The 15,795-nt window shown below is 47.0% G+C and overlaps 1 long non-coding RNA gene across 1 annotated transcript; it reads right to left on the reverse strand.

Annotated features, from left to right (window-relative positions):
* Window positions 1-8,420: 8,420 nt before the first annotated feature.
* Window positions 8,421-13,396, reverse strand: LOC139042495 (uncharacterized). The gene is made up of 2 exons (XR_011499260.1): window positions 12,946-13,396; window positions 8,421-12,447 (listed from the first exon to the last, which is right to left on the reverse strand). It is a non-coding gene; the product is annotated as an uncharacterized lncRNA (long non-coding RNA).
* Between the last annotated feature and the right edge of the window lie 2,399 nt (window positions 13,397-15,795).

Raw genomic sequence — 15,795 nt, forward strand, 5'->3', positions numbered from 1 at the left:
AAAGAGAGAGCCAGCCAAAAAGAGCAAAGAAATAACAGATGCCACGGAGCAGCTGAGCAGACAGCTGGCCAGAACTGCTGATGGGCACATGTCTAGCAGTCCAGAAATGCCTGGGGCTCACTTCGGAGGGCATCAAGTTTCTGTGGGAGAATGTGGATCCAGGATCCAGTGAGTTTGGATACAGAGACTGATGGGACCTTGGAAAATAGGGAAATACCACGATTTCCCCGCCCTTCAAAGTGGCTAACTCACCGTTGAAGAAGCGAGGACGATGTCTATCAGATTTTCCTGGTACAAAACCATCAGAGCCCATGTCATCTGAATCTGCTGCTACTGCAGCAAGATTTGTGGGACCATAAAGCCAGGTGACAGTGCTGGTGGAGGCTGTCCTTATAAAGACCACAAAAACATTTCAACACGTGATTCAACTTTCCCTGAGATACATATCGAGAAAGACGTATTCAGAACTGGTTCAGTTGAAGGATGACATTTTATCTAGCAGTTTTAACTCAAGACGTTGAGCTCCTCGCCTTTTCCTGCTCTTCCTCCGTCTCCCTCCATCTCTTTTCTCCGTCGGCCCCTGCCTCTCTCCTTCTTTCTCTGTACTTCTGTCTCACAAAATTGTTCAATACTTTCTCCTGGATCATTTAAGAAATTAATAAAAGCTCTGTCTTTCATTTATTTGCTCTGACCCTTTTATTAGTCGTTAGAAGAAATAAAGAAACAGAAAACTGAGAAAATTACACATAGTAAAGTTTTGTTGGCTAAAAACAAACAAAAGGATCAAATTCCAAAGAAAGAAAATGTGAAAGCTTCATAGGTTACTTAAAGGAAATAGGATTATCTCTTCAGAAATCATGCTTACACAGAACACTGACAATGCAGAAGCTATAATCAGTCAAATTTGGTATGGGCAAAAAGTTGACCAATGAATCAACCTTTAGCAAATATTTAAAGGGAAAAAAGATAATAGCAAAAAGAATAACTTCATGAAAAATAAATGTTTTATTTAAATGCTACACAAAGTTTAGAAATGAATTAGACTGCTTAATGGAATTCATTTTCTCCATGCAAATTTGTCAATTTTGCCAAAAAAGTAATTAAAATATGTTTTTACATAGATGGAATGTGTATGAACACAGAAAATCTGACAGGTTATATACACAGAAATAGCAATAATTTTCTCTTCTAACAATACTTTCAGCTTTTACATACAAAAGTTATTTCTTTAAAATGGAATTAAATGAATTAGGGAGATCATTGTTCCTTTGCATTTCAAGTAAGAGACTGAACAGCTACACCTGTGTAATAAGGAAGACGAGAAAGAGGCCGGCATTCACAGGAACTAAAGTGCAGTTTTATTAATTCCACAAATGGTTCAGATTGTTCTGGGGTTTCCACTGCCCCTAGCCATTTCTCAAAAGCAATGTGCATCTCTTTAGAAAAAGGAAATATCATCCTAGGCATCCAATTGGATTTAATTTTCTTTCATATGCGATGTCTAGCACTCAATCAAAAATAATAGAGCACATAAGCAGAAAAATAATGTGAAACAATGGACAATAGAAACTAGGGATTCAGAGGAAGGTGCTATCAGGTAGGGATTAATATGTTTAAGGAGCTAAAAGAAGAGTTAAAGAAATGGAAACTGTGAAGAAAGAAACAAAGGGAAATTCTAGAGCGAAAAGGCACAGTAATCAAAATTAAGAAATCAATGTGAATTTAACAGCAGCTGAGGAGGGAGTTAACGATCCAGAAGATAGGTCAAGAAAAAATATTCAGAGTGAAGCACAAAGAGACAAGAGTGTGTATTGGGTCCCAGTAAGAAAGAAGAGAGAAAATTTTCTGAAAAATTTCAAAAACTCACAAAGAACATCAAACCATAGTGTCAGAGTCCTACAAAATCCAACCAGATTAAATCAAAAGGAAACCACACCTGCGGGCAGAACGGCCCCCAGAATCCTTTCCCTGACCCTCAGGAGGTCTGAGCATCTGTCCACCGGTGGTGGAAAGCTCACCTAGGAAGCGAATCCCTCTGGCTTCCAGTCTGCTCTAGTGCGAGACCAACCAGCTCCTCCGAGCTGGAGAAGATGCTGAAGCGAAAAGGAAAGACGTGAGCTGAGGAGGAAGCTGTCACGGTGCCTGAGCTCAGGTGAATGGTGTGCCACAGCTGAGTCAACATCGTACGTAGGCTGAGATGTCACATGGGGAGTCAGAGGTGTAGGCTACCAACCTCATTAAAAATTATTAATAAAGAAACCCTGCTAATATCCGTTTAGGCCTGTGTGTACAATTACCCTCTTCATAAGGTCCTGGCCTCCATTTGTTTTGGATACTAGGTGTCTAATAATCAGTAACAACATACGTTGCCCACTGTAAGGAGAATGCTTATAGGACAGATATCAAAACATTCTAGACAGGACCAGGGAACATCAAGAAAGTGAGTTTGACTGATTCCCTTTATCAGGAACAATTCCGTCACTGCAGGGGCTAAATGCATCCTTGGAGTCATGCTAATGAGCATCAAAGAATGTTTCCTGAGCCGTGCGGAACATTTTGGAGAACAGATGAATATTCACTTCTTACCCACTGGGAGCTTATCATCTGTGGCTTGAATTATCCCCATTTGTTTGGCTACTGACTGTTTCTCTGACTTTTGCCAAATTCATCTAAATGTGAAGAAAATTGAAAAAGTGGAGTTTCGAGCAATTTTTAAATAGCTAGGGAAGAAAATCTGAGCAGTAAACTATACAACAGGTGCCATCAGCTGAACCTGCCGTGGTCACCCGCTGTGGATGGTGACATACTCAGGCCAAGAGTTCCATCCATCAAAAGCCTGGCAGGTACTCAGAGCCACCTGTGCTTTTTTCTTTCTTATAACATAACCAGCCAGATTAATCCTAAATTAGTAATAAAATTAAAAGGTTTGCAACCAGGCACCCCCAGCGAGGATGTCTCTCCAAGTCCCCTCTCATTTGGTATTTCTTTCCAATTCCATCCGACTTACTTTGAAATGCTAGTCCATATGAATGCCACATTTATAAAGAGAAACTCAGGAAAGTGAGTTATTTTTGGAGTAAATTTTGCTCAAGAGAAAGGTTGTCATATCAAGTCCGCTCACATCAAAGACAGGATTCACGCGAAGTCATTGTCCTGTCTGGGCTGATGCCAGGACAGCTACAAGGATGTTTTATGGGGTGCCTCTTTCTTTTCTTCCCATTCCTTCCTTGCAGGTGTTCATGTTCCTGCACTGAATGCCCTCACGCTCAGTTCACAGGAAGTTCTTTCTATACCACAAACTATTTCAAGCATCGCAAAAAAATAGAGAACAATGTAATGAACACTCATCACCTAGCGTCACTAAGAATAATATTTTGTATCAGTATTCCATTCTTATTATTTTAAAGAAATAAATCAGTATAGTCACAGTTTAAATCTGCCATATATGCTTCTACAATTCTCACTATTTTATCCCTTCTGAAAGATAACCATCATCATGATTTTTGTGTTTAATTAGCCCCAATCATGCTTTGATGTTTTGACTATATGCGAGGATATGCATTCATGAATAGTACATTAAATTTTTTATATATGTCGTGATACTGTAAATGCAATTTACATCTTGCATTTTTTCATTTGATATTTTCCATGATTTGGCCATTTTGATACATTAAACTCTAACTCACTCATTTTAACAACTGAAAAAATTCCATTGTATGAATGTACCAAAAAGTAAGTCTTTAATCCCCTGCCCATGGACACTTCAGTTATTTCCGGTTTCTCTCCAGGACAAGTAAAGCCACAGCAAGTATTCTCGTCCGTGTCTCATTGTGCATGTGTGAGAGTTTCTCTAAAGAGCATCCACAGAAGCTCAGCTTTTGGTTCCTGGGGCGTCCCCCTCAATTGTATGAAATATTGCCAGATTGCAGCCCAAGGAGGGAAATGGTTTGCAGCAAGTTCTTGCAGCATCTCTGTTAGCCTGGCTAGCTGTCTCCAGGGCAAGTAGACGCTCCAATTCCAGCCTGGCCAGACTGCAACCCAGCAGGTGGCAATTATAACTTAATCAATAATGTTTCAGCAGAGGGAGCTGACCTTTGCCCACAAGAGACCCTGACATGGATCTGGCATGTGTTTTGGATTCTCTGTGGGGAAATGTTTAATCCCAGTTTCCATGATACAGCAGACAAGTGATCAACCGGCTGATGTGCACCCAAAACTCATCTATCTGAACACCAACTCACTTCGCTACAAAACGGAACTGTGTTTTTGTGCGTCACTGGCCAGGCTCTAGAGTTTTATTAATTTAATGGCATCGAAGCGAAATGACGCTAGTCTTGTTGTAACAGCACTTCTGGTGGCCTTTGAACAGAGCATTCCCGCTCTTGCGTGCAGCCGAAAGAGACCCGCCTGACGATGGCAGAACTCCCAGGGCGAGGAATCACGTTGCAAGCAGGAGTAACGCGGGACAGGCGGGAGATGCTCAGAGGGAGGGAAGGAAAGAGGCAGGCGGAACCCCTGAGACCCACGGACCAGCTCAGGGCTCCGTGACAGACTGCCACGCAAACACGACCCCCACGTCTCCTACTACCTGCGCAGCCTGGAGCAGGATCTGTGAGCTCCCTGAGCTTCAGTTTCCTTATCTGTGAAATGGGGATAGTGATACACTGACCCCAAGGGTGTGTCGTAAGAACTGAGTAATGTGCTCACAACAGTCCCTGGCAGATGGTAACTGCCACACGCCTGCTGGCTCTGATTATCACTTTGAATTATATGGAAGAGCGTGGTGTGGGAAAGGGCAACCTGTTCCTGCCACAGGCTGACCCCAGGTCAGAGCCCCTCCTTGCTACTTACAAAGCTGGCGTCTTGCCTGAGTCGCGCCGTCGTCTGAGTCTTGGCCTCATCTGTACACCAGGCTGGCTGCACACAGCCAACAATCCCCAGCACGAAGCTGTTGGTCAGCAGAGGGGGCATTTTCCGGTCCCTTGTTCCAGGTTAAAGCGATTGTGTTGACAGCATCTCATGTGTGGCTCATGAGCCGACACCAGAAGCAGGAAGCCCCTAAAAACCCCCGAGACAGGGAAGTGGAAGCCTGTGGGGCAGAGCAGAGGGAGGAAGGACAGGGACTCTCACTGCCTTTCTGCCAGTCAGATGGAAATATCAACCCACTTGGCCAACTCCTCCTAGAATTTCCCAAATGCCTTTGCGTGTTGCCCATCTTATTCCCCTGCACCCGTCAGAGCGTCCCTGGCTCCTGGCTAGACGAGAAGCTATACTTGCTCAGAGCCCTGGAAACACAACAATCCTTTTTATACTGATGTCTGATCTCTTTCATCTGCTGTGTTACAGCACTATAATCCACCCCAAATCTTCTTTAGAGCGAGGCTGAATATAAATTGTCTATCGCATTTCTAAACAGTCTTATTTCCTGTCCTCAGTTCTGCCATCTGGAGGAATGGCATTTCCCTTGGTTGGGGGTGTATGGAATATATTTTTAATGTTCTATATGTTACGGTATTTTGACATCTTGGAGAACCTTTCTGGCTGGGGAAAGACTGCCAGCCCAGAGCTGGCAGAGACTTGGAGACATAAAGGGCCCAGCCTGGAGCATGTGACATGCAAATTACCCAATCTTAATCAGACCTCCTCTACGGGCATGTGCATCCCAGGAGGCAATGTTCCTCCACCGCCATCATCCAGGGCCAGGTACCAGGCAACCAGGGGCCACTCTATGGCCCAAAGCCCACCAACATTATTCACACCAGCCAGCCCAAAACCGTTCACCCCGCCCCACCTTCTCTTCCAGTGGAAACTCCAGCAAGGCCACAACCTAGGCTCTCTCTTCACCCTGTCTTCTGCCCCCTGAACCCCTGGTGCTTCCCCACATGGCCCTGTGTGGCATGCTGGGCCTCCCGCCTCTAGGACCCGTGAGTCTAATAAACTTTGTTTTTCCTGAGCCCCTCCTCCGCCTCCTCCTGTGGCCCCACCTGACCAATCATCTCGTAAAATAATGCAAAATAGAGAGAGTCAGGGATACGATCCCAGTCTTGGTGAAAGTGAAGGAAAGGAGATTTCTAAAAACAGGGAGGAGATGCCTACCGACCATCTCCTTCCTGGATCGTTCCTGCTTCCAGCAGTGTGATTTCCTCCTCCTTCCCTCTGAGCATCGCCGCTGGAACGGCACCTGAGCTGTCCTTTCCAGTCCAGCCCCTCTTGGCAACACCTGGTCAGGAGGGGCCCACCGCACCGGGGCCTCCCACATGACCTCTTTCTCCACCCGTCGTCCCTCTGCCAGGGTCTTCACCTAGAGGTTGTGTAGTTACTGTTTATTGTGAGACAGTTGGCATTTTAATTAGTCTGGTAACTTTTAATGATTGCTACTGTGTTGTTAACTTATTGTAGAGTCTGTTTCTGCTCGAAAATGCAACCTTCTCGGTTCGCTTTTGCAAAACGAAAATTCTTCCCGATTCTTCCCCAATCACGAAAGGGAAACAAAGACAGAAAGCCTTTTTTTGCAATATTTATCATCATCACGACAATCTCCGTTGTGACTGAGTGATGATGATGATGAAAATATAATGCTCTAACTGCCCCAAGCCTTCTACTTGGGGCCGCACGGAGGGTGTGACATCCAGAGCAGCTCCGGACGTCCGGAGGACTCAGCTCGACAGTGTGAGGCTCGGGGTTCCAGGCTTGCCCAGTGCACAGCCCACTCCACCGGCTTAGAGACAAAACTTGGGCCTCTTCTTTCCAAATAGGGAGACCTAAATAACAGATCCTAAATACTGAACTCAAATACTCAAACAAGGGGGAACAGCTAATAAGGTTCAATCAGTTTTCAAAGCCGCTTCCCAGCCTCGGGTCCTGCTTGTTTTTTTAAACGATGGTTTAGTGATGCACCAGGAAAGGCAGCTGTACTTGAATGGTGGCTTCCTGGAGAAAATATACAAAACTTACCCTCTTGATGCAAATGTCAGCTTTGGCAGCAAGCCAGTGAGGCTGAGCGCCGGGAGCAGCCCCGGCCCACCACACCCCTCGGAACCTTCTGGGTCTGGGTCAAATGCAGGTGTGACTTTTAATACCTCTAATAGCTCAGTTAACCCCCCAGTCTTCAGTCTTCTAACCTGGAGAGTGGAGATTACCTACTAACTCAGCAAGTTGGCATGAGACAAAGGGCGTTCGTGTGCGCACAGAGCACGTGAGGCTCTGGGGCGGTGGTTCCCCGGAGCTTACTTTGTTCCTACCTCCCTGTCTTGCTGGCTTCCTACCTCTCCACATCTCACCTTGGACAGGAAAGTTACCTGAATCCACCGTGGCTCCATCCTCACCTCCGCCGTGCTGAATAAGTGCCTCCCATCCCAGCGGGTTCTTGTTCTCCCTTGTTCCCTCCCTCCTGCCATAATTAAGAAATGCACATCATTTAAAACTCAAATGTTATTTAAAAAGCTTACAATTCAAAAGCAGCACCTTTCCTCTGCTCTCTTCCAGACTCTGTTCCGGAGCCAATGTCTCCTTCACTCTCTCGCTGTTTCTGCTGGAACTTATCCCCCTAATTCTCACCGCCAGCCTGTGTCACTGGGTCTTGGGTGATGAGTTTGGGATGCATCACTTCCCCTCAGGGTGATTCTCATTTCTCTGGATGAGGCCGCAGCCCCTTGAGTCCCCTCCCCCACAGCTCTCTCACTCGGTCCCCATGTCAGCATCCATCGAAGACAGACTCAGGAGAGAGCCGCACGTTATTGTAACTGTGAAAACATTTTCCTTCCCAAGGTCAGGGCGTGTGCTGGGGTTACAGTTTCTTTCCTGTGTTCTGTGTTATTTTTCCCGAGGCTAATAATTGCCTCGTTTTATTCACTTACGTTACTTTATAAACCCATCCTCAACTCTTTCTAATGTCTCTGTCTTAACCTCTCACCCCTCCTAAAGCTTATCCTTCTTTGAGTCCTGGAGACCTCCTCTGAAGGCCCCCTCATCCTGCTCTTCTCAGCCAGGACCCTATGAGTGCCCAGTCACCTGCTATTCTGGAACTTTCCTCTGCGGTTCCTATGTGGTCAATCCACCCACTCTTCACTCCTTCCCTTCCATCACGCTCCCTGACTCAGCAGCTTCAGCATTTCCTGGACGTTTGTGAGCAATGCAGACTCTCGGCCAACTCCAGCCTGCAGACCCAGAATCTGCCTTTTAGCGGGATCCCAGGTGATGCGCATGTGTGTTCAAGTTTGAGAAGCACCAGCCGGGGGCAACGTGCCACACAGCCCCTGACGGAGCCATCTTTGCTCTAAAGACCCAGCGAGGATTCGCCTCCCGTCAGCACAGGGCAAGGGTGTGCATCAGAGTCCGGAACTGAGGGTCTGGGAGCGCTCTGCTCAGAGCTGCTCTCAGTGCACTGGAGGAAGGTGAGATTGAAGAATGTTGGTATCCAACATTTTTTAAGGTTTATTGAGGTATAATTGACAAATAAGAATTATGTCTATCTATCTATCTATAGATAATGTACAACTTGATGGTTTGGTTTACATACGCATTACGTGAAATAACTACCATAATCAAGCTAATTAACACATGCATCCATCCATCCATCCATCACCTCACATAGTGATCTCTTTCGAGTGTACGGTGAGAACAATTGAGATCCACCATCTTAGCAAATGTCAAGTACCCAATACAGTATTGCTAACTATGGTCTCCATGCTGTGCATTGACTCCCCAGAACTCCTTCTGTGTGGCTGAAACTGTGCACCCTTCTGTCAGGATGTGGAGGATGAACACACTTAGAGGGATGAAAATGGTACAGCTCTTTGAAAAACAGTCTAGCAGCTCCTCAAATGATTAAACACAAAGTTACCATAAGACCCAGTAATTCCACTCCTAGGTATACAACCAGGAGAAGTGAAGGCATACATCCACACAGAACTTGCACACGGATGCTCATAGCAGCATTATTCCTAATAGACAGAAGTTGAAAACAAGCCAAATGCTCATCAATGGATGAATGGCTAGACAAAGGTAGTCTGTCCATACAGTGGAATATTGTTCATCCATCAAAAGGAATGAAACACTGACACATGCCACAACACGGATGAACCCTGGAAAACATGCCAAGTGAAAAAAGCCAGTCACAAAAAGCCACCTGCAACACGATTCTGTTCACAGGAAAGCCTGGAGTTGAGAAATCTATCGTGGCTGCTGAGGGCAGGGGTATGGAGGGAGACCAGAAAAGAGGCAATGACAGTCAAGGGTCCTGGGTTCCTTCTGAAGTAGAGAAACGTTCTAAAGTTGACGGTGGCGATGGTAGCACACATCTGTGAATATACCAACAGCCACTGAATTATACACTTTAAATGAGTGCATGCATGTTATTTCAATCATATTTTCATAAAGCTGATTTTAAACAAAGAATGAGAATGTTGAGGGCTCCCATGGTTCTGTGCTTGGAGAGTGTGGGCTGTGTCTGGGCCGTGGAGGGGGATTAGGACCCGGGAAGAGGGACGTTGGGGAGCCTCTTCACAGAGGGAGTCAGGGTCAGAACGCACCCCCTCCACATGCACACTTCTCAGGGCAGCTTGCATGGAAGAGGCATGACCTTGGGCCCTTAGAGGTCATGTTCCTGCTTCGCTTGGCCAGCATTCCCCGCTGGACATCAATGACCCCATCACGGACACCATCTCAAATGGTACTTGGATCTCAAGGGCACCCCAACCTCTGGCTTCTCTTTCTGATTTTACAGAATACAGGGACTTGGGGAAATTTACTTCCTCTCTTGCTTCCTAATTTTCTCAACCGGATACATGATTACATGCCCCACAGGGGAGTTGTCACAATCAATGCCCACGGAGTGCCTTAGGATGAAAAAGCAATTCTTTCTCTGTGCACCTCTCACGGATGGTTCTTCCACATTCTTTGGGGAGAGACTCAACATAGAAAGAAGAGACATTCGTGCAGCTGCCAATATCATGCAAGTACTGACCTATTTCTCATTCACGGTACCAGGGCGTGATTTAAACCCCATTCTCCTAGCAGCCGTGTCCTGACGGCCAGCTCCAGTGTGACTGAGGGGGCACTTCTCTCTCAGATGAGCATGTTGCAAGTGGGATAGGGGGCCCGCGCATCTCTTTTTGTTGTCTAGGCATTTGAAGATGGATGCTGCATTCTAGAAAAGAGGCCAACACCCAGGTTTTTAAGAGTGTCAGGGTGCATTTCTGAGGATGTTGAGTGTCTCATCTTTACTTAAGGGCAAAGCAACACTCCTTCAAGCTGTTTCAGGAAACGCTTCAATTTCCATCTTCATTCACGCAGGCTCTGCAGAGAGCAGCTCCCTGGTTTCCACTAGTCACCGCCATCCCTAACAAAGGACCTGGCTGCCTTTACTCACTCTGATATTTCGTGAACTGAACAAATGAAATGCAAAGAGCTCAATGAATCTTTCCATTTTCTTAATGTATATTCTGCGGCTGCCCTAACCCTGATTTCATTGGCCTTGGTTGTCTCTTAAAGCACAGGATCTACTCTTTCACCTGAAAAGGTCGGAAGGACACTCATGTTGAGTCTGGTCCTCTTGACATCACCATTAGCTTCCTAGATTTTATCATGAGACCCTCCCAACAGCTTGGGAATGACGTGTCCCTTGCAAATTGTTCTTTCATCTAAGTCCTCTCCATTCACATGTTCTTTTACATAAAGACTACAATGAACGTGTCCCTCTTGTTGGACCATAAAAAAAGTCAGACTGTAGATACTGGTTTCTAGAACATCTGTGTAGAGAGCCACTCTATTCCCTGATGACCACAGCACCCCGGAAACAAAGGGGGACACTGTTCTGTGTTGTCAAAGACCTACAAGCTCTTTGCTTTAACACAACATGTTCACCTGGTTTGTGGCTGCTTTTTCCTTTTTGGCCATTTTTGGGGGCAGAAAACTTGGCTTTGTCATTAACTCCTATACACTGAACGCTTGTCTCCCCCAAAATTCATGTTGATTGAACCCCAGTCCCCAAGGTGATGGCGTTAGGAAGTGGGGGCCTTTGGGAGGTGGTTAGACTTAGACAAGGTCATGAGGGTGGGGCCCTGTGATGAGATTAGTGCCCTTACAAGAACCAGAGTTCGCTCTTCTCCATCATGTGAGGACACAGGGAGAAGACCCCGTCTGTGAACCAGGAAACAGGTCCTCCCCAGACACTGAATCTGCAGACACCTTGACGTTTGACTCCCAGCCTCCAGACTCTGAGAAACCAGTGTCTGTTGTGTATAGGCCACCCAGCCCGCAGTGCTCTGCTCCAGCTGCCCCAGTGGACTGGGCCAACAACTCTGAACCCGTTAGGGACTCAGAAGGATTAGCTGGTGAGGATTTAAAGGACAATATGTAAAAACACACGTTACTGGAAAGCCGTCGGGGTTTCCTTTTGTGATCAGATGTCGAGTTTCGCTCCTTCACCTCTGCTTTCCATTCTTCAGGCATGCATCTCGCATTCTGTCCTCTACGATCAAAGCAGCAAGACAAACGTTACCCTGGAAAATATCTTTTTTCCCTGACTTTTTTTTGCTTATTCTCATTTGCAACGTCCCCAAGGAAAAATAAGCAGAGAAAAATGGCATCAAACTGCAATCTCTAATGTCCTCCACCTTTGCTCTGGGGACGTGGATGCAGTGGAATGTCACTCGTCCGCATCTGCGCTCCTGGCTGCTGGGCTATCCCCAAGAGCCCTCCTGTGAGCACACTGAAATGCCGGACTTGGGGAGGCCCAGGTGACAGGTGATGCAGCTTTCTCGCACGTCCCCTGCACACGGGGGCTCCAGAGGCAGACGCGCCAGCCCCGCATGCGCACCTGTTGGGGTCAACAGCATCTCCCTGGAGCCCAGCCCAGCGTGGCCCGATTACAGCACAGTGGCTCCACGCCCCAGCCTCCTGCCTGGCAGCATTCCTTTCCACTGACGACTACAGATTAGTCTTCCCCTCACGGGGAGAGGGGGGATGATGACTTGAGCCTCTTCCAGCCTCTGAAGTCCCAGTTCTCGGTGCTCTGCCAACTTAGCCGCGCGTGCTGCTTCACATCTGCAACTAGCATTCACAGCAAACCGGAACGTAAATATATTTATTCTCACTCTCTTCCAAAGTCTAAACCGCTTGTAGAACGCACTTGATAGATCAAGACTCTAAGTGAGATTCTTCTGCAGTGTCTTCCTTTTTAAAATACATAGCACAGAGGTCATTAACCAAGAAAGCTTTTGAGAACACACCAAGGCTATTTCTTCTTAAATACTCTTTTCCCCAGCATGCAGAATAGATGCCTGAGCCAGCTGTTTACTGGAAATAATAATTATTCTCTGCCAGCATCCAGGAGTAAAGGGAGGGAATTTTTAAGTAGAAGACACCTAATTTCAGAAGATTTTGCTGATTAATTTTCTCACTGCTTCCATCCAGGCGGCTTGCTTGATCCGGAAATAGGTTTCTAAGCTGGAAAAAAAAAGAAAGCGAAGTCTGACAGGAACAGAGCTTGCTCCCCAGGCAGCATTTTGCAACAGAACAACCATTTTCAAATGTCTCCTCTCCAGTTAGGACATCTCAAACCCTCTGCCCCTCAACTCCTTAAATGTGAAAATGCTTTGGGCTCCCCCCACTCACACCCCTTCAATGTAAACAAGAGGCGGACGTGTGTCAAGGAAAGTGTGCTGAGAAATTCTTTCCCCCGATCACAGAACAGAAAAGCAGTAACTGTCATTTATGTTGCTGTTGCTCACACCTTGCTCACCGCGGACAGTTAATTGCGCGGAAACAACCTATCATGTACCACAGACGCTTATAAAAATCATTCATCTATAGCAACGTTACTTAAAAATAATCTACCCCCTCCCCGGCTCCCCCCCAGCACACACATATCCCAACCTCAAAGACGACAGAGAGCCTTGAACAAACAGAAACAGCGTCCTCCTCAGTTTTACGAGGCATTTGTACCTTGAGATGCTCAAGTTTTCTCCGTGAGTTTTCTCAATCCAAAAACTGCATTGATCTGGGAAGCTTCTCGGAACGGAACAGTGGAGAAACACCGGCCTGGGGAACAGCTCTGTTCATCTTTGTTCAAAACATCCTCCTGGACTCTCGGTTTCCTCCGCCGTAAACTGGGGCTTTAGAAGATCTGCACCACCCAGCTGAGGCGGTTCTCTTGCAGATTCAACAAGATCCTGGCTTTAAAATTTCTTTAATAACATAAATTATATTCAAATATTGTAAGGTTTGGAGATATTTTGCTTTGAATGAAGCAGGAGTATCTTGCACAGTTGACGCTTCATGTACAAGGGCGTGAAAATAATTTACGTTAAAGGAATCGATCTGGTTGTTTTTATTCCCTATCTGGAGAGCAGTGGTTTCTTTACCACTTTAATGTGAGATAAAAATGTACACCACATTTCCCTTCACTTCGCCATAATAATGACAACTTATACTTTGCTATTAGTTGTCTAAGCAATAATAATATACTGATTGGCAATAATAGTAACAACTTATGAGAACTTTCTCTTTGCCGGTCACTATTCGAAGCATTACACAGACTGACTCACTTAATCCTGCCAACATCCTCATGAGACAGGTCCTGTTCTTCCCGCTTTACGGCTGGGGAAACTGAGGCACAGGAAACTTAATTAACATATTTATGGTTGCTCAACCAGTAGTGACAAAGCCAGGACATGAACATGGGCCATCAACTTCTAGAATCTGCATTCTCGCCCAGATGCTGCGCATACCCATTTTTTTCTCTGTTATCAAGCAAAGTCAGATAAGATTGTATTGTTAGGTATGGAAATTTCCAAATTGCCATGTAATAACCTGGAGTAATTCATTCCTCATGACACTTCTTCAAAGGGAAAACAGATAATCTTATTCTATTTTAGAAAAGGAAATAAAAAACTGTTAAAAAAAAAAATGAAGTCATTTGTCCTCACTGATCCACTAACACAGCCCTAGGATTAAGAGCTATGGTTTCTGGGCGGCCCAGTGGTGTAGTAGCTGAGTTTGTGCACTCAGCTTCGGTGGCCTGGGGTTTGCCAGTTCGGATCCTGGGCAGGGACCTACACATCACTCATGGAGCCATGCTGTGTTGGCATCCCACATGGAGGAAGTAGAAGGACTTACAGCTAGGATGTGCAACTATGTACTGAGGCTTTGGGGAGAAAAGAAAAAGAGAGATTGGCAACAGATGTCAGCTCAGGGCCAGGCTTCCTCCCCAAAAACAAAAAAAAAGTTAATGGTTTCTCACACTTTGGTTTGTTGACTGTTTCAATGGCCCATTGAAATGGACAACCACGAGCCATTTTATCCTAAGGGCTGGACTGAGAATCAGGACTTCAGGTGCCGGCCCTGGGTGGATGCAAGCTGCCCTGTTGCCTGTTCAGATAGGATTTCAGCTACATGACTGTATCAGGCGGTGGTTAATCAGGAAATCTGGCCTTCGGAGCAGGAAAACAGGAGATGAGGTCTTGCAGAGCTGTTGGAACCCAGCCCGGGAAGACCAGGAAGGCCCTTTCAGGGATCTGGAAATGCAGAGGCCACAGGGAAGCTAGTTCACTCTCGGGGGGAAAAGCCCAACGGCCTTGAGCAAAACCCCACAAGGCCCACCTGCTGGAGCCCACGCACCTGCCAGCAGCAGCCCCTGGAACATAATTGCTTCCCCCTTTCGTCTGCCTGGAATGAGCCTGGTGGCCAGGGGCCTCAGGAAGGAAGATTCCAGGCTCCAAGTCTCTGTCAGGCAATTTAGAAGAGCAGGGCAGAGCCTCACTCAGTCATAACAAGCAGCAGCTGACATGATGGGGACACGTGCAAAGGTGTGCAAAGCACACCTTCATCCATCGAAGGAAGACTCAGATTCCCCTCCAGAGAGCCCAGCCCCTCCCAGGCTGATGGAGAGCACACAGCAGGAGCAGTGCCCTCAGGGCTTCTCCACCAGCTGACCTCCCTCTCCTGGAGGCTGGACATTCAGATGGAGGTGTCCACAGGGCTGGCTCCTCCTGAGGCCTCTCTCCTGGGTGTGTAGACGGCCGTCTCCCCTGTGTCCTCATGTGGTCATCCCTCTGTGTGTGTCTGTGTCCTGATCTCTTCTTCTTAGGACTCTAATCAGACTGGATTAGGGGCCACCCCAATGACCCCAATGACCTCGTTAAAGATCCTATCTGCAAACACAGTTGCATTCGGAGGTCGTGGGGGTTGGGGCTTCAGCATACAGATTTTGAGAGTACGCAATTCAGCCCCAAACCAGGGGCTCCTCATTTTCCCTCTGTTCCCGGAGTTCTAGCCCGAGCAGCTGGAAGAATGGGAGGCCGGATGCTCACTGGGGGAGACCGAGAGGCGGGCTGTCTTGGAGGGAATTGGGGTTTGGACTCGCTGAGTCTGCGACACACAAGTGAAGCCATCAAGTAGGCGGCTGAGCTGCAGTGTGCTGCTCAGGGGAGAAGGGGAGCGGGCAGTGACACGCAGAAATAAACTGTGGAGAAGATTTCAAGTCACCTAAACTGTAGACCGTGGACGAGCCAAGTCTAAGAGCAGGAAGCTTGGACAGTCCCGTAGGAGTGTTGGTAGGGAGCAGCCGGGGAAAATCAGGGGCACGTTGTCCCCACACCGAGGGAGGGGGGATGCTTAGGAAGGAGCGGGGACTTTGTCAAGTGGCAGTGATGGCAGGGAGGAGAGGATGTCCACTGGCTTTGGCCCCGGCGGAAAGTGGTGATCTCGGAAAGGATCATGTCCATGAGGAGCGAGCGGGCCTTGGACGGTGGAGGAGGAATGGGGAGGGGGTCCCTGTCACAGCCGCCTCATGCT

The sequence above is a fragment of the Equus asinus genome, chromosome 29 (assembly GCF_041296235.1).
Source record: "Equus asinus isolate D_3611 breed Donkey chromosome 29, EquAss-T2T_v2, whole genome shotgun sequence".
Classification (NCBI taxonomy): Eukaryota; Metazoa; Chordata; class Mammalia; order Perissodactyla; family Equidae; genus Equus; species Equus asinus.